Raw genomic sequence first — 24,190 nt, forward strand, 5'->3', positions numbered from 1 at the left:
CAATGTGCATTAACACCAAAGAACACGACTTGAAATAAGCGAAATCCAAGATTATTCTTTCTATGTAGATGCAACCCAAATAACCTGTTTTGCTTTGTTTAAGCTTATTACACTTTGCTATTTGTGGGTGAACGAACACCGAAAGAACAATCAAAGCTCATTCGTCCTCTTTCTATTGAGATGGAACCAAAACATCTATCCTTGATTTGGTCTGAAAACAAACATTAAACTGCTATTTTTGGTTGAATGTGCATTCCAACTCCAAAACCACCAATTTTAAATAAGCCCAATCAGAGCGTTTGTATCATCGTTTTATGTAGATGGAACCCAAAACAGCGTTTTGCTTCTGTTAGGAGTGATTCTGGTGCACCCCCAAAAAACACGATGAGAATTGAAATAAGCTCAATCAAAGCTTATTCGTCTTCTTTGTACGCATATGGAAGCGATTAGAAGGTGTTTTGTTATTTTGGTCTCGTTACATACACTTTGCGATTTCTGGGTCAATGTGCATTAACACCATAGAACACGAAATAAGCGAAATGCAAGATTTCTCTTTCTATGTAGATGCAACCCAAATCAACCTGTTTTGCTTTGTTTAAGCTTATTACACTTTGCTATTTGTGGGTGAACAAACACCAAAAGAACAATCAAAGCTCATTCGTCCTCTTTCTATTGAGATGGAACCAAAACACCTATCCTTGATTTGGGCTGAAAACAAACATTAAACTGCTATTTTTGGTTGAATGTGCATTCCAACTCCAAAAACACCAATTTTAAATAAGCCCAATCAGAGCGTTTGTATCATCGTTTTATGTAGATGAAACCCAAAAGAGCGTTTTGCTTCTGTTAGGAGTGATTCTGGTGCGCACCCAAAAACCACGATGAGAATTGAAATAAGCTCAATCAAAGCTTATTCATCATCTTTGTACGCATATGGAAGCGATTAGGTGTTTTGTTATTTTGGTCTCGTTACATACACTTTGCGATTTCTGGGTCAATGTGGATTAATACCATAGAACACGAAATAAGCGAAATGCAAGATTTCTCTTTCTATGTAGATGCAACCCAAATCAACCTGTTTTGCTTTGTTTAAGCTTATTACACTTTGCTATTTGTGTGTGAACGAACACCGAGAGAACAACCCAAGCTTATATGTCCTCTTTCTATTGAGATGGAACCATAACACCTATCCTTGATTTGGTCTGAAAACAAACATTAAACTGCTATTTTTGGTTGAATGTGCATTCCAACTCCAAAAACACCAATTTTAAATAAGCCCAATCACAGCGTTTGTATCATCGTTTTATGTAGATGGAACCCAAAAGAGCGTTTTGCTTCTGTTAGGAGTGATTCTGGTGCGCACCCAAAAAACACGATGCGAATTGAAATAAGCTCAATCAAAGCTTATTCGTCTTCTTTGTACGCATATGGAAGTGATTCTGGTGCGCATCGTGCGCGCACGATGCGAATTGAAATAAGCCCAATCAAAGCTTATTCGTCTTCTTTCTACGCATATGGAAGTGATTAGAAGGTGTTTTGTTATTTTGGTCTCGTTACATACACCATGCGATTTTTGGGTCAATGTGCATTAATACCATAGAACACGAAATAAGCGAAATGCAAGATTTCTCTTTCTATGTAGATGCACCCCAAATCAACCTGTTTTGCTTTGTTTAAGCTTATTACACTTTGCTATTTGTGGGTGAACGAACACCGAAAGAACAATCAAAGCTCATTCGTCCTCTTTCTATTGAGATGGAACCAAAACACCTATCTTTGATTTGGGCTGAAAACAAACATTTCACTCTGCGATTTTTGGTTGAAAGTAGATTCTAACGCCAAAAACTCCAATTTGATATAAGCCCAATCAGAGCGTTTGTATCATCGTTTTATGTAGATGGAAACCAAAAGAGCATTTTGCTTCTGTTAGGAGTGATTCTGGTGCGCACCCAAAAAACAGCATGCGAATTGAAATAAGACCAATCAAAGCTTATTCGTCTTCTTTCTGCGCATATGGAAGCGATTAGAAGGTGTTTTGTTATTTTGGTCTCATTACATACACTTTGCGATTTCTGGGTCAATGTGCATTAACACCATAGAACACGAAATAAGCGAAATGCAAGATTTCTCTTTCTATGTAGATGCAACCCAAATCAACCTGTTTTGCTTTGTTTAAGCTTATTACACTTTGCTATTTGTGGGTGAACAAACACCAAAAGAACAATCAAAGCTCATTCGTCCTCTTTCTATTGAGATGGAACCAAAACACCTATCCTTGATTTGGGCTGAAAACAAACATTAAACTGCTATTTTTGGTTGAATGTGCATTCCAACTCCAAAAACACCAATTTTAAATAAGCCCAATCACAGCGTTTGTATCATCGTTTTATGTAGATGGAACCCAAAAGAGCGTTTTGCTTCTGTTAGGAGTGATTCTGGTGCACCCCCAAAAAACACGATGAGAATTGAAATAAGCTCAATCAAAGCTTATTCGTCTTCTTTGTACGCATATGGAAGCGATTAGGTGTTTTGTTATTTTGGTCTCGTTACATACACTTTGCGATTTCTGGGTCAATGTGCATTAACACCATAGAACACGAAATAAGCGAAATGCAAGATTTCTCTTTCTATGTAGATGCAACCCAAATCAACCTGTTTTGCTTTGTTTAAGCTTATTACACTTTGCTATTTGTGGGTGAACAAACACCAAAAGAACAATCAAAGCTCATTCGTCCTCTTTCTATTGAGATGGAACCAAAACACCTATCCTTGATTTGGGCTGAAAACAAACATTAAACTGCTATTTTTGGTTGAATGTGCATTCCAACTCCAAAAACACCAATTTTAAATAAGCCCAATCAGAGCGTTTGTATCATCGTTTTATGTAGATGAAACCCAAAAGAGCGTTTTGCTTCTGTTAGGAGTGATTCTGGTGCGCACCCAAAAACCACGATGCGAATTGAAATAAGCTCAATCAAAGCTTATTCATCATCTTTGTACGCATATGGAAGCGATTAGGTGTTTTGTTATTTTGGTCTCGTTACATACACTTTGCGATTTCTGGGTCAATGTGGATTAATACCATAGAACACGAAATAAGGGAAATGCAAGATTTCTCTTTCTATGTAGATGCAACCCAAATCAACCTGTTTTGCTTTCTTTAAGCTTATTACACTTTGCTATTTGTGTGTGAACGAACACCGAGAGAACAACCCAAGCTTATATGTCCTCTTTCTATTGAGATGGAACCATAACACCTATCCTTGATTTGGTCTGAAAACAAACATTAAACTGCTATTTTTGGTTGAATGTGCATTCCAACTCCAAAAACACCAATTTTAAATAAGCCCAATCACAGCGTTTGTATCATCGTTTTATGTAGATGGAACCCAAAAGAGCGTTTTGCTTCTGTTAGGAGTGATTCTGGTGCGCACCCAAAAAACACGATGCGAATTGAAATAAGCTCAATCAAAGCTTATTCGTCTTCTTTGTACGCATATGGAAGTGATTTTGGTGCGCATCGTGCGCGCACGATGCGAATTGAAATAAGCCCAATCAAAGCTTATTCGTCTTCTTTCTACGCATATGGAAGTGATTAGAAGGTGTTTTGTTATTTTGGTCTCGTTACATACACCATGCGATTTTTGGGTCAATGTGCATTAATACCATAGAACACGAAATAAGCGAAATGCAAGATTTCTCTTTCTATGTAGATGGAACCCAAATCAACCTGTTTTGCTTTGTTTAAGCTTATTACACTTTGCTATTTGTGGGTGAACGAACACCGAAAGAACAATCAAAGCTCATTCGTCCTCTTTCTATTGAGATGGAACCAAAACACCTATCTTTGATTTGGGCTGAAAACAAACATTTCACTCTGCGATTTTTGGTTGAAAGTAGATTCTAACGCCAAAAACTCCAATTTGATATAAGCCCAATCAGAGCGTTTGTATCATCGTTTTATGTAGATGGAAACCAAAAGAGCATTTTGCTTCTGTTAGGAGTGATTCTGGTGCGCACCCAAAAAACAGCATGTGAATTGAAATAAGACCAATCAAAGCTTATTCGTCTTCTTTCTGCGCATATGGAAGCGATTAGAAGGTGTTTTGTTATTTTGGTCTCATTACATACACTTTGCGATTTCTGGGTCAATGTGCATTAACACCAAAGAACACGACTTGAAATAAGCGAAATCCAAGATTATTCTTTCTATGTAGATGCAACCCAAATCAACCTGTTTTGCTTTGTTTAAGCTTATTACACTTTGCTATTTGTGGGTGAACAAACACCAAAAGAACAATCAAAGCTCATTCGTCCTCTTTCTATTGAGATGGAACCAAAACACCTATCCTTGATTTGGGCTGAAAACAAACATTAAACTGCTATTTTTGGTTGAATGTGCATTCCAACTCCAAAAACACCAATTTTAAATAAGCCCAATCAGAGCGTTATTATCATCTTTTTATGTAGATCGAAACCAAAAGAGCGTTTTGCTTCTGTTAGGAGTGATTCTGGTGCGCACCCAAAAAACACGATGCGAATTGAAATAAGCCCAATCAAAGCTTATTCGTCTTCTTTCTACGCATATGGAAGTGACTAGAATTTGTTTTGTTATTTTGGTCTCATTACATACACTTTGCGATTTTTGGGTCAATGTGGATTAATACCATAGAACACGAAATAAGCGAAATGCAAGATTTCTCTTTCTATGTAGATGGAACCCAAATCAACCTGTTTTGCTTTGTTTAAGCTTATTACACTTTGCTATTTGTGGGTGAACGAACACCGAAAGAACAATCAAAGCTCATTCGTCCTCTTTCTATTGAGATGGAACCAAAACACCTATCTTTGATTTGGGCTGAAAACAAACATTTCACTCTGCGATTTTTGGTTGAAAGTAGATTCTAACGCCAAAAACTCCAATTTGATATAAGCCCAATCAGAGCGTTTGTATCATCGTTTTATGTAGATGGAAACCAAAAGAGCATTTTGCTTCTGTTAGGAGTGATTCTGGTGCGCACCCAAAAAACAGCATGCGAATTGAAATAAGACCAATCAAAGCTTATTCGTCTTCTTTCTGCGCATATGGAAGCGATTAGAAGGTGTTTTGTTATTTTGGTCTCATTACATACACTTTGCGATTTCTGGGTCAATGTGCATTAACACCAAAGAACACGACTTGAAATAAGCGAAATCCAAGATTATTCTTTCTATGTAGATGCAACCCAAATAACCTGTTTTGCTTTGTTTAAGCTTATTACACTTTGCTATTTGTGGGTGAACGAACACCGAAAGAACAATCAAAGCTCATTCGTCCTCTTTCTATTGAGATGGAACCAAAACATCTATCCTTGATTTGGTCTGAAAACAAACATTAAACTGCTATTTTTGGTTGAATGTGCATTCCAACTCCAAAAACACCAATTTTAAATAAGCCCAATCAGAGCGTTTGTATCATCGTTTTATGTAGATGGAACCCAAAACAGCGTTTTGCTTCTGTTAGGAGTGATTCTGGTGCACCCCCAAAAAACACGATGAGAATTGAAATAAGCTCAATCAAAGCTTATTCGTCTTCTTTGTACGCATATGGAAGCGATTAGAAGGTGTTTTGTTATTTTGGTCTCGTTACATACACTTTGCGATTTCTGGGTCAATGTGCATTAACACCATAGAACACGAAATAAGCGAAATGCAAGATTTCTCTTTCTATGTAGATGCAACCCAAATCAACCTGTTTTGCTTTGTTTAAGCTTATTACACTTTGCTATTTGTGGGTGAACAAACACCAAAAGAACAATCAAAGCTCATTCGTCCTCTTTCTATTGAGATGGAACCAAAACACCTATCCTTGATTTGGGCTGAAAACAAACATTAAACTGCTATTTTTGGTTGAATGTGCATTCCAACTCCAAAAACACCAATTTTAAATAAGCCCAATCAGAGCGTTTGTATCATCGTTTTATGTAGATGAAACCCAAAAGAGCGTTTTGCTTCTGTTAGGAGTGATTCTGGTGCGCACCCAAAAACCACGATGAGAATTGAAATAAGCTCAATCAAAGCTTATTCATCATCTTTGTACGCATATGGAAGCGATTAGGTGTTTTGTTATTTTGGTCTCGTTACATACACTTTGCGATTTCTGGGTCAATGTGGATTAATACCATAGAACACGAAATAAGCGAAATGCAAGATTTCTCTTTCTATGTAGATGCAACCCAAATCAACCTGTTTTGCTTTGTTTAAGCTTATTACACTTTGCTATTTGTGTGTGAACGAACACCGAGAGAACAACCCAAGCTTATATGTCCTCTTTCTATTGAGATGGAACCATAACACCTATCCTTGATTTGGTCTGAAAACAAACATTAAACTGCTATTTTTGGTTGAATGTGCATTCCAACTCCAAAAACACCAATTTTAAATAAGCCCAATCACAGCGTTTGTATCATCGTTTTATGTAGATGGAACCCAAAAGAGCGTTTTGCTTCTGTTAGGAGTGATTCTGGTGCGCACCCAAAAAACACGATGCGAATTGAAATAAGCTCAATCAAAGCTTATTCGTCTTCTTTGTACGCATATGGAAGTGATTCTGGTGCGCATCGTGCGCGCACGATGCGAATTGAAATAAGCCCAATCAAAGCTTATTCGTCTTCTTTCTACGCATATGGAAGTGATTAGAAGGTGTTTTGTTATTTTGGTCTCGTTACATACACCATGCGATTTTTGGGTCAATGTGCATTAATACCATAGAACACGAAATAAGCGAAATGCAAGATTTCTCTTTCTATGTAGATGCACCCCAAATCAACCTGTTTTGCTTTGTTTAAGCTTATTACACTTTGCTATTTGTGGGTGAACGAACACCGAAAGAACAATCAAAGCTCATTCGTCCTCTTTCTATTGAGATGGAACCAAAACACCTATCTTTGATTTGGGCTGAAAACAAACATTTCACTCTGCGATTTTTGGTTGAAAGTAGATTCTAACGCCAAAAACTCCAATTTGATATAAGCCCAATCAGAGCGTTTGTATCATCGTTTTATGTAGATGGAAACCAAAAGAGCATTTTGCTTCTGTTAGGAGTGATTCTGGTGCGCACCCAAAAAACAGCATGCGAATTGAAATAAGACCAATCAAAGCTTATTCGTCTTCTTTCTGCGCATATGGAAGCGATTAGAAGGTGTTTTGTTATTTTGGTCTCATTACATACACTTTGCGATTTCTGGGTCAATGTGCATTAACACCATAGAACTTGAAATAAGCGAAATGCAAGATTTCTCTTTCTATGTAGATGCAACCCAAATCAACCTGTTTTGCTTTGTTTAAGCTTATTACACTTTGCTATTTGTGGGTGAACAAACACCAAAAGAACAATCAAAGCTCATTCGTCCTCTTTCTATTGAGATGGAACCAAAACACCTATCCTTGATTTGGGCTGAAAACAAACATTAAACTGCTATTTTTGGTTGAATGTGCATTCCAACTCCAAAAACACCAATTTTAAATAAGCCCAATCACAGCGTTTGTATCATCGTTTTATGTAGATGGAACCCAAAAGAGCGTTTTGCTTCTGTTAGGAGTGATTCTGGTGCACCCCCAAAAAACACGATGAGAATTGAAATAAGCTCAATCAAAGCTTATTCGTCTTCTTTGTACGCATATGGAAGCGATTAGGTGTTTTGTTATTTTGGTCTCGTTACATACACTTTGCGATTTCTGGGTCAATGTGCATTAACACCATAGAACACGAAATAAGCGAAATGCAAGATTTCTCTTTCTATGTAGATGCAACCCAAATCAACCTGTTTTGCTTTGTTTAAGCTTATTACACTTTGCTATTTGTGGGTGAACAAACACCAAAAGAACAATCAAAGCTCATTCGTCCTCTTTCTATTGAGATGGAACCAAAACACCTATCCTTGATTTGGGCTGAAAACAAACATTAAACTGCTATTTTTGGTTGAATGTGCATTCCAACTCCAAAAACACCAATTTTAAATAAGCCCAATCAGAGCGTTTGTATCATCGTTTTATGTAGATGAAACCCAAAAGAGCGTTTTGCTTCTGTTAGGAGTGATTCTGGTGCGCACCCAAAAACCACGATGCGAATTGAAATAAGCTCAATCAAAGCTTATTCATCATCTTTGTACGCATATGGAAGCGATTAGGTGTTTTGTTATTTTGGTCTCGTTACATACACTTTGCGATTTCTGGGTCAATGTGGATTAATACCATAGAACACGAAATAAGGGAAATGCAAGATTTCTCTTTCTATGTAGATGCAACCCAAATCAACCTGTTTTGCTTTCTTTAAGCTTATTACACTTTGCTATTTGTGTGTGAACGAACACCGAGAGAACAACCCAAGCTTATATGTCCTCTTTCTATTGAGATGGAACCATAACACCTATCCTTGATTTGGTCTGAAAACAAACATTAAACTGCTATTTTTGGTTGAATGTGCATTCCAACTCCAAAAACACCAATTTTAAATAAGCCCAATCACAGCGTTTGTATCATCGTTTTATGTAGATGGAACCCAAAAGAGCGTTTTGCTTCTGTTAGGAGTGATTCTGGTGCGCACCCAAAAAACACGATGCGAATTGAAATAAGCTCAATCAAAGCTTATTCGTCTTCTTTGTACGCATATGGAAGTGATTTTGGTGCGCATCGTGCGCGCACGATGCGAATTGAAATAAGCCCAATCAAAGCTTATTCGTCTTCTTTCTACGAATATGGAAGTGATTAGAAGGTGTTTTGTTATTTTGGTCTCGTTACATACACCATGCGATTTTTGGGTCAATGTGCATTAATACCATAGAACACGAAATAAGCGAAATGCAAGATTTCTCTTTCTATGTAGATGGAACCCAAATCAACCTGTTTTGCTTTGTTTAAGCTTATTACACTTTGCTATTTGTGGGTGAACGAACACCGAAAGAACAATCAAAGCTCATTCGTCCTCTTTCTATTGAGATGGAACCAAAACACCTATCTTTGATTTGGGCTGAAAACAAACATTTCACTCTGCGATTTTTGGTTGAAAGTAGATTCTAACGCCAAAAACTCCAATTTGATATAAGCCCAATCAGAGCGTTTGTATCATCGTTTTATGTAGATGGAAACCAAAAGAGCATTTTGCTTCTGTTAGGAGTGATTCTGGTGCGCACCCAAAAAACAGCATGTGAATTGAAATAAGACCAATCAAAGCTTATTCGTCTTCTTTCTGCGCATATGGAAGCGATTAGAAGGTGTTTTGTTATTTTGGTCTCATTACATACACTTTGCGATTTCTGGGTCAATGTGCATTAACACCAAAGAACACGACTTGAAATAAGCGAAATCCAAGATTATTCTTTCTATGTAGATGCAACCCAAATCAACCTGTTTTGCTTTGTTTAAGCTTATTACACTTTGCTATTTGTGGGTGAACAAACACCAAAAGAACAATCAAAGCTCATTCGTCCTCTTTCTATTGAGATGGAACCAAAACACCTATCCTTGATTTGGGCTGAAAACAAACATTAAACTGCTATTTTTGGTTGAATGTGCATTCCAACTCCAAAAACACCAATTTTAAATAAGCCCAATCAGAGCGTTATTATCATCTTTTTATGTAGATCGAAACCAAAAGAGCGTTTTGCTTCTGTTAGGAGTGATTCTGGTGCGCACCCAAAAAACACGATGCGAATTGAAATAAGCCCAATCAAAGCTTATTCGTCTTCTTTCTACGCATATGGAAGTGACTAGAATTTGTTTTGTTATTTTGGTCTCATTACATACACTTTGCGATTTTTGGGTCAATGTGGATTAATACCATAGAACACGAAATAAGCGAAATGCAAGATTTCTCTTTCTATGTAGATGGAACCCAAATCAACCTGTTTTGCTTTGTTTAAGCTTATTACACTTTGCTATTTGTGGGTGAACGAACACCGAAAGAACAATCAAAGCTCATTCGTCCTCTTTCTATTGAGATGGAACCAAAACACCTATCCTTGATTTGGGCTGAAAACAAACATTTCACTCTGCGATTTTTGGTTGAAAGTGCATTCTAACCCCAAAAACTCCAATTTGATATAAGCCCAATCAGAGCTTTGTCATCTTTTTATTTAGATCTAACCCAAAACACCTTTTTGCTTTTGTTAGGAGTGATTCTGGTGCGCACCCAAAAACCACGATGCGAATTGAAATAAGCCCAATCAAAGCTTATTCGTCTTCTTTCTACGCATATGGAAGTGATTAGAAGGTGTTTTGTTATTTTGGTCTCGTACATACACCATGCGATTTTTGGGTCAATGTGCATTAATACCATAGAACACGAAATAAGCGAAATGCAAGATTTCTCTTTCTATGTAGATGCAACCCAAATCAACATGTTTTGCTTTCTTTAAGCTTATTACACTTTTCTATTTGTGTGTGAACGAACACCGAGAGAACAACCCAAGCTTATATGTCCTCTTTCTATTGAGATGGAACCATAACACCTATCCTTGATTTGGTCTGAAAACAAACATTAAACTGCTATTTTTGGTTGAATGTGCATTCCAACTCCAAAAACACCAATTTTAAATAAGCCCAATCAGAGCGTTTGTATCATCGTTTTATGTAGATGGAACCCAAAACAGCGTTTTGCTTCTGTTAGGAGTGATTCTGGTGCACCCCCAATAAACACGATGAGAATTGAAATAAGCTCAATCAAAGCTTATTCGTCTTCTTTGTACGCATATGGAAGCGATTAGGTGTTTTGTTATTTTGGTCTCGTTACATACACTTTGCGATTTCTGGGTCAATGTGCATTAACACCATAGAACACGAAATAAGCGAAATGCAAGATTTCTCTTTCTATGTAGATGGAACCCAAATCAACCTGTTTTGCTTTCTTTAAGCTTATTACACTTTGCTATTTGTGGGTGAACAAACACCAAAAGAACAATCAAAGCTCATTCGTCCTCTTTCTATTGAGATGGAACCAAAACACCTATCCTTGATTTGGGCTGAAAACAAACATTAAACTGCTATTTTTGGTTGAATGTGCATTCCAACTCCAAAAACACCAATTTTAAATAAGCCCAATCAGAGCGTTATTATCATCTTTTTATGTAGATCGAAACCAAAAGAGCGTTTTGCTTCTGTTAGGAGTGATTCTGGTGCGCACCCAAAAACCACGATGCGAATTGAAATAAGCCCAATCAAAGCTTATTCGTCTTCTTTCTACGCATATGGAAGTGATTAGAAGGTGTTTTGTTATTTTGGTCTCGTTACATACACCATGCGATTTTTGGGTCAATGTGCATTAATACCATAGAACACGAAATAAGCGAAATGCAAGATTTCTCTTTCTATGTAGATGGAACCCAAATCAACCTGTTTTGCTTTGTTTAAGCTTATTACACTTTGCTATTTGTGGGTGAACAAACACCAAAAGAACAATCAAAGCTCATTCGTCCTCTTTCTATTGAGATGGAACCATAACACCTATCCTTGATTTGGGCTGAAAACAAACATTAAACTCTGCTATTTTTGGTTGAATGTGCATTCCAACTCCAAAAACACCAATTTTAAATAAGCCCAATCAGAGCGTTATTATCATCTTTTTATGTAGATCGAAACCAAAAGAGCGTTTTGCTTCTGTTAGGAGTGATTCTGGTGCGCACCCAAAAACCACGATGCGAATTGAAATAAGCCGAATCAAAGCTTATTCGTCTTCTTTCTACGCATATGGAAGCGACTAGAATTTGTTTTATTTTGGTCTCATTACATACACTTTGCGATTTTTGGGTCAATGTGGATTAATACCATAGAACACGAAATAAGCGAAATGCAAGATTTCTCTTTCTATGTAGATGGAACCCAAATCAACCTGTTTTGCTTTGTTTAAGCTTATTACACTTTGCTATTTGTGGGTGAACGAACACCGAAAGAGCAATCAAAGCTCATTCATCCTCTTTCTATTGAGATGGAACCAAAACACCTATCCTTGATTTGGGCTGAAAACAAACATTTCACTCTGCGATTTTTGGTTGAAAGTGCATTCTAACCCCAAAAACTCCAATTTGATATAAGCCCAATCAGAGCTTTATCATCTTTTTATTTAGATCTAACCCAAAACACCTTTTTGCTTTTGTTGGAGTGATTCTGGTGCGCACCCAAAAACCACGATGCGAATTGAAATAAGCCCAATCAAAGCTTATTCGTCTTCTTTCTACGCATATGAAAGTGATTAGAAGGTGTTTTGTTATTTTGGTCTCGTTACATACACCATGCGATTTTTGGGTCAATGTGCATTAATACCATAGAACACGAAATAAGCGAAATGCAAGATTTCTTTCTATGTAGATGCAACCCAAATCAACCTGTTTTGCTTTCTTTAAGCTTATTACACTTTGCTATTTGTGTGTGAACGAACACCGAGAGAACAACCCAAGCTTATATGTCCTCTTTGTATTGAGATGGAACCATAACACCTATCCTTGATTTGGTCTGAAAACAAACATTAAACTGCTATTTTTGGTTGAATGTGCATTCCAACTCCAAAAACACCAATTTTAAATAAGCCCAATCACAGCGTTTGTATCATCGTTTTATGTAGATGAAACCCAAAAGAGCGTTTTGCTTCTGTTAGGAGTGATTCTGGTGCACCCCCAAAAAACACGATGCGAATTGAAATAAGCCCAATCAAAGCTTATTCGTCTTCTTTCTACGCATATGGAAGTGATTAGAAGGTGTTTTGTTATTTTGGTCTCGTTACATACACTTTGCGATTTCTGGGTCAATGTGCATTAACACCATAGAACACGAAATAAGCGAAATGCAAGATTTCTCTTTCTATGTAGATGGAACCCAAATCAACCTGTTTTGCTTTCTTTAAGCTTATTACACTTTGCTATTTGTGGGTGAACGAACACCGAAAGAACAATCAAAGCTCATTCGTCCTCTTTCTATTGAGATGGAACCAAAACACCTTGATTTGGGCTGAAAACAAACATTTCACTGCGATTTTTGGTTGAAAGTGCATTCTAACCCCAAAAACTCCAATTTGATATAAGCCCGATCAGAGCTTTATCATCTTCTTTTTATTTAGATCTAACCCAAAACACCTTTTTGCTTTTGTTAGGAGTGATTCTGGTGCGCACCCAAAAACCACGATGCGAATTGAAATAAGCCCAATCAAAGCTTATTCGTCTTTTTTCTACGCATATGGAAGTGATTAGAAGGTGTTTTGTTATTTTGGTCTCGTTACATATACACCATGCGATTTTTGGGTCAATGTGCATTAATACCATAGAACACGAAATAAGCGAAATGCAAGATTTCTCTTTCTATGTAGATGCAACCCAAATCAACCTGTTTTGCTTTCTTTAAGCTTATTACACTTTGCTATTTGTGTGTGAACGAACACCGAGAGAACAACCCAAGCTTATATGTCCTCTTTCTATTGAGATGGAACCATAACACCTATCCTTGATTTGGTCTGAAAACAAACATTAAACTGCTATTTTTGGTTGAATGTGCATTCCAACTCCAAAACCACCAATTTTAAATAAGCCCAATCAGAGCGTTTGTATCATCGTTTTATGTAGATGAAACCCAAAAGAGCGTTTTGCTTCTGTTAGGAGTGATTCTGGTGCACCCCCAAAAAACACGATGAGAATTGAAATAAGCTCAATCAAAGCTTATTCGTCTTCTTTGTACGCATATGGAAGCGATTAGGTGTTTTGTTATTTTGGTCTCGTTACATACACTTTGCGATTTCTGGGTCAATGTGCATTAACACCATAGAACACGAAATAAGCGAAATGCAAGATTTCTCTTTCTATGTAGATGGAACCCAAATCAACCTGTTTTGCTTTCTTTAAGCTTATTACACTTTGCTATTTGTGGGTGAACAAACACCAAAAGAACAATCAAAGCTCATTCGTCCTCTTTCTATTGAGATGGAACCAAAACACGTATCCTTGATTTGGGCTGAAAACAAACATTAAACTGCTATTTTTGGTTGAATGTGCATTCCAACTCCAAAAACACCAATTTTAAATAAGCCCAATCAGAGCGTTATTATCATCTTTTTATGTAGATCGAAACCAAAAGAGCGTTTTGCTTCTGTTAGGAGTGATTCTGGTGCGCACCCAAAAACCACGATGCGAATTGAAATAAGCCGAATCAAAGCTTATTCGTCTTCTTTCTACGCATATGGATGTGATTAGAAGGTGTTTTGTTATTTTGGTCTCGTTACATACACCATGCGAGTTTTGGGTCAATGTGCATTAATACCATAGAACACGAAATAAGCGAAATGCAAGATTTCTCTTTCTATGTAGATGGAACCCAAATCAACCTGTTTTGCTTTCTTTAAGCTTATTACACTTTGCTATTTGTGTGTGAACAAACACCAAAAGAACAATCAAAGCTCATTCGTCCTCTTTCTATTGAGATGGAACCATAACACCTATCCTTGATTTGGTCTGAAAACAAACATTAAACTCTGCTATTTTTGGTTGAATGTGCATTCCAACTCCAAAAACACCAATTTTAAATAAGCCCAATCAGAGCGTTATTATCATCTTTTTATGTAGATCGAAACCAAAAGAGCGTTTTGCTTCTGTTAGGAGTGATTCTGGTGCACACCCAAAAAACACGATAATTGAAATAAGCCCAATCAAAGCTTATTCGTCTTCTTTGTACACATATGGAAGCGATTAGGTGTTTTGTTATTTTGGTCTCGTTACATACACTTTGCGATTTCTGGGTCAATGTGCATTAACACCATAGAACACGAAATAAGCGAAATGCAAGATTTCTCTTTCTATGTAGATGCACCCCAAATCAACCTGTTTTGCTTTGTTTAAGCTTATTACACTTTGCTATTTGTGGGTGAACGAACACCGAAAGAGCAATCAAAGCTCATTCATCCTCTTTCTATTGAGATGGAACCAAAACACCTATCCTTGATTTGGGCTGAAAACAAACATTTCACTCTGCGATTTTTGGTTGAAAGTGCATTCTAACCCCAAAAACTCCAATTTGATATAAGCCCAATCAGAGCTTTATCATCTTTTTATTTAGATCTAACCCAAAACACCTTTTTGCTTTTGTTGGAGTGATTCTGGTGCGCACCCAAAAACCACGATGCGAATTGAAATAAGCCCAATCAAAGCTTATTCGTCTTCTTTCTACGCATATGAAAGTGATTAGAAGGTGTTTTGTTATTTTGGTCTCGTTACATACACCATGCGATTTTTGGGTCAATGTGCATTAATACCATAGAACACGAAATAAGCGAAATGCAAGATTTCTTTCTATGTAGATGCAACCCAAATCAACCTGTTTTGCTTTCTTTAAGCTTATTACACTTTGCTATTTGTGTGTGAACGAACACCGAGAGAACAACCCAAGCTTATATGTCCTCTTTGTATTGAGATGGAACCATAACACCTATCCTTGATTTGGTCTGAAAACAAACATTAAACTGCTATTTTTGGTTGAATGTGCATTCCAACTCCAAAAACACCAATTTTAAATAAGCCCAATCACAGCGTTTGTATCATCGTTTTATGTAGATGAAACCCAAAAGAGCGTTTTGCTTCTGTTAGGAGTGATTCTGGTGCACCCCCAAAAAACACGATGCGAATTGAAATAAGCCCAATCAAAGCTTATTCGTCTTCTTTCTACGCATATGGAAGTGATTAGAAGGTGTTTTGTTATTTTGGTCTCGTTACATACACTTTGCGATTTCTGGGTCAATGTGCATTAACACCATAGAACACGAAATAAGCGAAATGCAAGATTTCTCTTTCTATGTAGATGGAACCCAAATCAACCTGTTTTGCTTTGTTTAAGCTTATTACACTTTGCTATTTGTGGGTGAACGAACACCGAAAGAACAATCAAAGCTCATTCGTCCTCTTTCTATTGAGATGGAACCAAAACACCTTGATTTGGGCTGAAAACAAACATTTCACTGCGATTTTTGGTTGAAAGTGCATTCTAACCCCAAAAACTCCAATTTGATATAAGCCCGATCAGAGCTTTATCATCTTCTTTTTATTTAGATCTAACCCAAAACACCTTTTTGCTTTTGTTAGGAGTGATTCTGGTGCGCACCCAAAAACCACGATGCGAATTGAAATAAGCCCAATCAAAGCTTATTCGTCTTTTTTCTACGCATATGGAAGTGATTAGAAGGTGTTTTGTTATTTTGGTCTCGTTACATATACACCATGCGATTTTTGGGTCAATGTGCATTAATACCATAGAACACGAAATAAGCGAAATGCAAGATTTCTCTTTCTATGTAGATGCAACCCAAATCAACCTGTTTTGCTTTCTTTAAGCTTATTACACTTTGCTATTTGTGTGTGAACGAACACCGAGAGAACAACCCAAGCTTATATGTCCTCTTTGTATTGAGATGGAACCATAACACCTATCCTTGATTTGGTCTGAAAACAAACATTAAACTGCTATTTTTGGTTGAATGTGCTTTCCAACTCCAAAACCACCAATTTTAAATAAGCCCAATCAGAGCGTTTGTATCATCGTTTTATGTAGATGAAACCCAAAAGAGCGTTTTGCTTCTGTTAGGAGTGATTCTGGTGCACCCCCAAAAAACACGATGAGAATTGAAATAAGCTCAATCAAAGCTTATTCGTCTTCTTTGTACGCATATGGAAGCGATTAGGTGTTTTGTTATTTTGGTCTCGTTACATACACTTTGCGATTTCTGGGTCAATGTGCATTAACACCATAGAACACGAAATAAGCGAAATGCAAGATTTCTCTTTCTATGTAGATGGAACCCAAATCAACCTGTTTTGCTTTCTTTAAGCTTATTACACTTTGCTATTTGTGGGTGAACAAACACCAAAAGAACAATCAAAGCTCATCCGTCCTCTTTCTATTGAGATGGAACCAAAACACGTATCCTTGATTTGGGCTGAAAACAAACATTAAACTGCTATTTTTGGTTGAATGTGCATTCCAACTCCAAAAACACCAATTTTAAATAAGCCCAATCAGAGCGTTATTATCATCTTTTTATGTAGATCGAAACCAAAAGAGCGTTTTGCTTCTGTTAGGAGTGATTCTGGTGCGCACCCAAAAACCACGATGCGAATTGAAATAAGCCGAATCAAAGCTTATTCGTCTTCTTTCTACGCATATGGAAGTGTTTAGAAGGTGTTTTGTTATTTTGGTCTCGTTACATACACCATGCGATTTTTGGGTCAATGTGGATTAATACCATAGAACACGAAATAAGCGAAATGCAAGATTTCTCTTTCTATGTAGATGGAACCCAAATCAACCTGTTTTGCTTTCTTTAAGCTTATTACACTTTGCTATTTGTGTGTGAACAAACACCAAAAGAACAATCAAAGCTCATTCGTCCTCTTTCTATTGAGATGGAACCATAACACCTATCCTTGATTTGGTCTGAAAACAAACATTAAACTGCTATTTTTGGTTGAATGTGCATTCCAACTCCAAAAACACCAATTTTAAATAAGCCCAATCACAGCGTTTGTATCATCGTTTTAAGTAGATGGAACCCAAAACAGCGTTTTGCTTCTGTTAGGAGTGATTCTGGTGCACACCCAAAAAAAACGATGAGAATTGAAATAAGCTCAATCAAAGCTTATTCGTCTTCTTTCTACGCATATGAAAGTGATTAGAAGGTGTTTTGTTATTTTGGTCTCGTTACATACACCATGCGATTTTTGGGTCAATGTGCATTAATACCATAGAACACGAAATAAGCGAAATGCAAGATTTCTTTCTATGTAGATGCAACCCAAATCAACCTGTTTTGCTTTCTTTAAGCTTATTACACTTTGCTATTTGTGTGTGAACGAACACCGAGAGAACAACCCAAGCTTATATGTCCTCTTTGTATTGAGATGGAACCAAAACACCTATCCTTGATTTGGTCTGAAAACAAACATTAAACTGCTATTTTTGGTTGAATGTGCATTCCAACTCCAAAAACACCAATTTTAAATAAGCCCAATCACAGCGTTTGTATCATCGTTTTATGTAGATGAAACCCAAAAGAGCGTTTTGCTTCTGTTAGGAGTGATTCTGGTGCACCCCCAAAAAACACGATGCGAATTGAAATAAGCCCAATCAAAGCTTATTCGTCTTCTTTCTACGCATATGGAAGTGATTAGAAGGTGTTTTGTTATTTTGGTCTCGTTACATACACTTTGCGATTTCTGGGTCAATGTGCATTAACACCATAGAACACGAAATAAGCGAAATGCAAGATTTCTCTTTCTATGTAGATGGAACCCAAATCAACCTGTTTTGCTTTCTTTAAGCTTATTACACTTTGCTATTTGTGGGTGAACGAACACCGAAAGAACAATCAAAGCTCATTCGTCCTCTTTCTATTGAGATGGAACCAAAACACCTTGATTTGGGCTGAAAACAAACATTTCACTGCGATTTTTGGTTGAAAGTGCATTCTAACCCCAAAAACTCCAATTTGATATAAGCCCGATCAGAGCTTTATCATCTTCTTTTTATTTAGATCTAACCCAAAACACCTTTTTGCTTTTGTTAGGAGTGATTCTGGTGCGCACCCAAAAACCACGATGCGAATTGAAATAAGCCCAATCAAAGCTTATTCGTCTTTTTTCTACGCATATGGAAGTGATTAGAAGGTGTTTTGTTATTTTGGTCTCGTTACATATACACCATGCGATTTTTGGGTCAATGTGCATTAATACCATAGAACACGAAATAAGCGAAATGCAAGATTTCTCTTTCTATGTAGATGCAACCCAAATCAACCTGTTTTGCTTTCTTTAAGCTTATTACACTTTGCTATTTGTGTGTGAACGAACACCGAGAGAACAACCCAAGCTTCTATGTCCTCTTTCTATTGAGATGGAACCATAACACCTATCCTTGATTTGGTCTGAAAACAAACATTAAACTGCTATTTTTGGTTGAATGTGCATTCCAACTCCAAAACCACCAATTTTAAATAAGCCCAATCAGAGCGTTTGTATCATCGTTTTATGTAGATGAAACCCAAAAGAGCGTTTTGCTTCTGTTAGGAGTGATTCTGGTGCACCCCCAAAAAACACGATGAGAATTGAAATAAGCTCAATCAAAGCTTATTCGTCTTCTTTGTACGCATATGGAAGCGATTAGGTGTTTTGTTATTTTGGTCTCGTTACATACACTTTGCGATTTCTGGGTCAATGTGCATTAACACCATAGAACACGAAATAAGCGAAATGCAAGATTTCTCTTTCTATGTAGATGGAACCCAAATCAACCTGTTTTGCTTTCTTTAAGCTTATTACACTTTGCTATTTGTGGGTGAACAAACACCAAAAGAACAATCAAAGCTCATCCGTCCTCTTTCTATTGAGATGGAACCAAAACACGTATCCTTGATTTGGGCTGAAAACAAACATTAAACTGCTATTTTTGGTTGAATGTGCATTCCAACTCCAAAAACACCAATTTTAAATAAGCCCAATCAGAGCGTTATTATCATCTTTTTATGTAGATCGAAACCAAAAGAGCGTTTTGCTTCTGTTAGGAGTGATTCTGGTGCGCACCCAAAAACCACGATGCGAATTGAAATAAGCCGAATCAAAGCTTATTCGTCTTCTTTCTACGCATATGGAAGTGATTAGAAGGTGTTTTGTTATTTTGGTCTCGTTACATACACCATGCGATTTTTGGGTCAATGTGCATTAATACCATAGAACACGAAATAAGCGAAATGCAAGATTTCTCTTTCTATGTAGATGGAACCCAAATCAACCTGTTTTGCTTTCTTTAAGCTTATTACACTTTGCTATTTGTGTGTGAACAAACACCAAAAGAACAATCAAAGCTCATTCGTCCTCTTTCTATTGAGATGGAACCATAACACCTATCCTTGATTTGGTCTGAAAACAAACATTAAACTGCTATTTTTGGTTGAATGTGCATTCCAACTCCAAAAACACCAATTTTAAATAAGCCCAATCACAGCGTTTGTATCATCGTTTTATGTAGATGGAACCCAAAACAGCGTTTTGCTTCTGTTAGGAGTGATTCTGGTGCACACCCAAAAAACACGATGAGAATTGAAATAAGCTCAATCAAAGCTTATTCGTCTTCTTTGTACGCATATGGAAGCGATTAGGTGTTTTGTTATTTTGGTCTCGTTACATACACTTTGCGATTTCTGGGTCAATGTGCATTAACACCATAGAACACGAAATAAGCGAAATGCAAGATTTCTCTTTCTATGTAGATGGAACCCAAATCAACCTGTTTTGCTTTCTTTAAGCTTATTACACTTTGCTATTTGTGGGTGAACAAACACCAAAAGAACAATCAAAGCTCATTCGTCCTCTTTCTATTGAGATGGAACCAAAACACGTATCCTTGATTTGGGCTGAAAACAAACATTAAACTGCTATTTTTGGTTGAATGTGCATTCCAACTCCAAAAACACCAATTTTAAATAAGCCCAATCAGAGCGTTATTATCATCTTTTTATGTAGATCGAAACCAAAAGAGCGTTTTGCTTCTGTTAGGAGTGATTCTGGTGCGCACCCAAAAACCACGATGCGAATTGAAATAAGCCGAATCAAAGCTTATTCGTCTTCTTTCTACGCATATGGAAGTGATTAGAAGGTGTTTTGTTATTTTGGTCTCGTTACATACACCATGCGAGTTTTGGGTCAATGTGCATTAATACCATAGAACACGAAATAAGCGAAATGCAAGATTTCTCTTTCTATGTAGATGGAACCCAAATCAACCTGTTTTGCTTTCTTTAAGCTTATTACACTTTGCTATTTGTGTGTGAACAAACACCAAAAGAACAATCAAAGCTCATTCGTCCTCTTTCTATTGAGATGGAAACATAACACCTATCCTTGATTTGGTCTGAAAACAAACATTAAACTCTGCTATTTTTGGTTGAATGTGCATTCCAACTCCAAAAACACCAATTTTAAATAAGCCCAATCAGAGCGTTATTATCATCTTTTTATGTAGATCGAAACCAAAAGAGCGTTTTGCTTCTGTTAGGAGTGATTCTGGTGCGCACCCAAAAACCACGATGCGAATTGAAATAAGCCGAATCAAAGCTTATTCGTCTTCTTTCTACGCATATGGAAGCGACTAGAATTTGTTTTATTTTGGTCTCATTACATACACTTTGCGATTTTTGGGTCAATGTGGATTAATACCATAGAACACGAAATAAGCGAAATGCAAGATTTCTCTTTCTATGTAGATGGAACCCAAATCAACCTGTTTTGCTTTGTTTAAGCTTATTACACTTTGCTATTTGTGGGTGAACAAACACCGAAAGAGCAATCAAAGCTCATTCATCCTCTTTCTATTGAGATGGAACCAAAACACCTATCCTTGATTTGGGCTGAAAACAAACATTTCACTCTGCGATTTTTGGTTGAAAGTGCATTCTAACCCCAAAAACTCCAATTTGATATAAGCCCAATCAGAGCTTTATCATCTTTTTATTTAGATCTAACCCAAAACACCTTTTTGCTTTTGTTGGAGTGATTCTGGTGCGCACCCAAAAACCACGATGCGAATTGAAATAAGCCCAATCAAAGCTTATTCGTCTTCTTTCTACGCATATGAAAGTGATTAGAAGGTGTTTTGTTATTTTGGTCTCGTTACATACACCATGCGATTTTTGGGTCAATGTGCATTAATACCATAGAACACGAAATAAGCGAAATGCAAGATTTCTTTCTATGTAGATGCAACCCAAATCAACCTGTTTTGCTTTCTTTAAGCTTATTACACTTTGCTATTTGTGTGTGAACGAACACCGAGAGAACAACCCAAGCTTATATGTCCTCTTTGTATTGAGATGGAACCATAACACCTATCCTTGATTTGGTCTGAAAACAAACATTAAACTGCTATTTTTGGTTGAATGTGCATTCCAACTCCAAAAACACCAATTTTAAATAAGCCCAATCACAGCGTTTGTATCATCGTTTTATGTAGATGAAACCCAAAAGAGCGTTTTGCTTCTGTTAGGAGTGATTCTGGTGCACCCCCAAAAAACACGATGCGAATTGAAATAAGCCCAATCAAAGCTTATTCGTCTTCTTTCTACGCATATGGAAGTGATTAGAAGGTGTTTTGTTATTTTGGTCTCGTTACATACACTTTGCGATTTCTGGGTCAATGTGCATTAACACCATAGAACACGAAATAAGCGAAATGCAAGATTTCTCTTTCTATGTAGATGGAACCCAAATCAACCTGTTTTGCTTTCTTTAAGCTTATTACACTTTGCTATTTGTGGGTGAACGAACACCGAAAGAACAATCAAAGCTCATTCGTCCTCTTTCTATTGAGATGGAACCAAAACACCTTGATTTGGGCTGAAAACAAACATTTCACTGCGATTTTTGGTTGAAAGTGCATTCTAACCCCAAAAACTCCAATTTGATATAAGCCCGATCAGAGCTTTATCATCTTCTTTTTATTTAGATCTAACCCAAAACACCTTTTTGCTTTTGTTAGGAGTGATTCTGGTGCGCACCCAAAAACCACGATGCGAATTGAAATAAGCCCAATCAAAGCTTATTCGTCTTTTTTCTACGCATATGGAAGTGATTAGAAGGTGTTTTGTTATTTTGGTCTCGTTACATATACACCATGCGATTTTTGGGTCAATGTGCATTAATACCATAGAACACGAAATAAGCGAAATGCAAGATTTCTCTTTCTATGTAGATGCAACCCAAATCAACCTGTTTTGCTTTCTTTAAGCTTATTACACTTTGCTATTTGTGTGTGAACGAACACCGAGAGAACAACCCAAGCTTATATGTCCTCTTTCTATTGAGATGGAACCATAACACCTATCCTTGATTTGGTCTGAAAACAAACATTAAACTGCTATTTTTGGTTGAATGTGCATTCCAACTCCAAAACCACCAATTTTAAATAAGCCCAATCAGAGCGTTTGTATCATCGTTTTATGTAGATGAAACCCAAAAGAGCGTTTTGCTTCTGTTAGGAGTGATTCTGGTGCACCCCCAAAAAACACGATGAGAATTGAAATAAGCTCAATCAAAGCTTATTCGTCTTCTTTGTACGCATATGGAAGCGATTAGGTGTTTTGTTATTTTGGTCTCGTTACATACACTTTGCGATTTCTGGGTCAATGTGCATTAACACCATAGAACACGAAATAAGCGAAATGCAAGATTTCTCTTTCTATGTAGATGGAACCCAAATCAACCTGTTTTGCTTTCTTTAAGCTTATTACACTTTGCTATTTGTGGGTGAACAAACACCAAAAGAACAATCAAAGCTCATCCGTCCTCTTTCTATTGAGATGGAACCAAAACACGTATCCTTGATTTGGGCTGAAAACAAACATTAAACTGCTATTTTTGGTTGAATGTGCATTCCAACTCCAAAAACACCAATTTTAAATAAGCCCAATCAGAGCGTTATTATCATCTTTTTATGTAGATCGAAACCAAAAGAGCGTTTTGCTTCTGTTAGGAGTGATTCTGGTGCGCACCCAAAAACCACGATGCGAATTGAAATAAGCCGAATCAAAGCTTATTCGTCTTCTTTCTACGCATATGGAAGTGATTAGAAGGTGTTTTGTTATTTTGGTCTCGTTACATACACCATGCGATTTTTGGGTCAATGTGCATTAATACCATAGAACACGAAATAAGCGAAATGCAAGATTTCTCTTTCTATGTAGATGGAACCCAAATCAACCTGTTTTGCTTTCTTTAAGCTTATTACACTTTGCTATTTGTGTGTGAACAAACACCAAAAGAACAATCAAAGCTCATTCGTCCTCTTTCTATTGAGATGGAACCATAACACCTATCCTTGATTTGGTCTGAAAACAAACATTAAACTGCTATTTTTGGTTGAATGTGCATTCCAACTCCAAAAACACCAATTTTAAATAAGCCCAATCACAGCGTTTGTATCATCGTTTTATGTAGATGGAACCCAAAACAGCGTTTTGCTTCTGTTAGGAGTGATTCTGGTGCACACCCAAAAAACACGATGAGAATTGAAATAAGCTCAATCAAAGCTTATTCGTCTTCTTTGTACGCATATGGAAGCGATTAGGTGTTTTGTTATTTTGGTCTCGTTACATACACTTTGCGATTTCTGGGTCAATGTGCATTAACACCATAGAACACGAAAT

This window comes from Podarcis raffonei, chromosome 10 (genome assembly GCF_027172205.1).
Source record: "Podarcis raffonei isolate rPodRaf1 chromosome 10, rPodRaf1.pri, whole genome shotgun sequence".
Taxonomy (NCBI): Eukaryota; Metazoa; Chordata; class Lepidosauria; order Squamata; family Lacertidae; genus Podarcis; species Podarcis raffonei.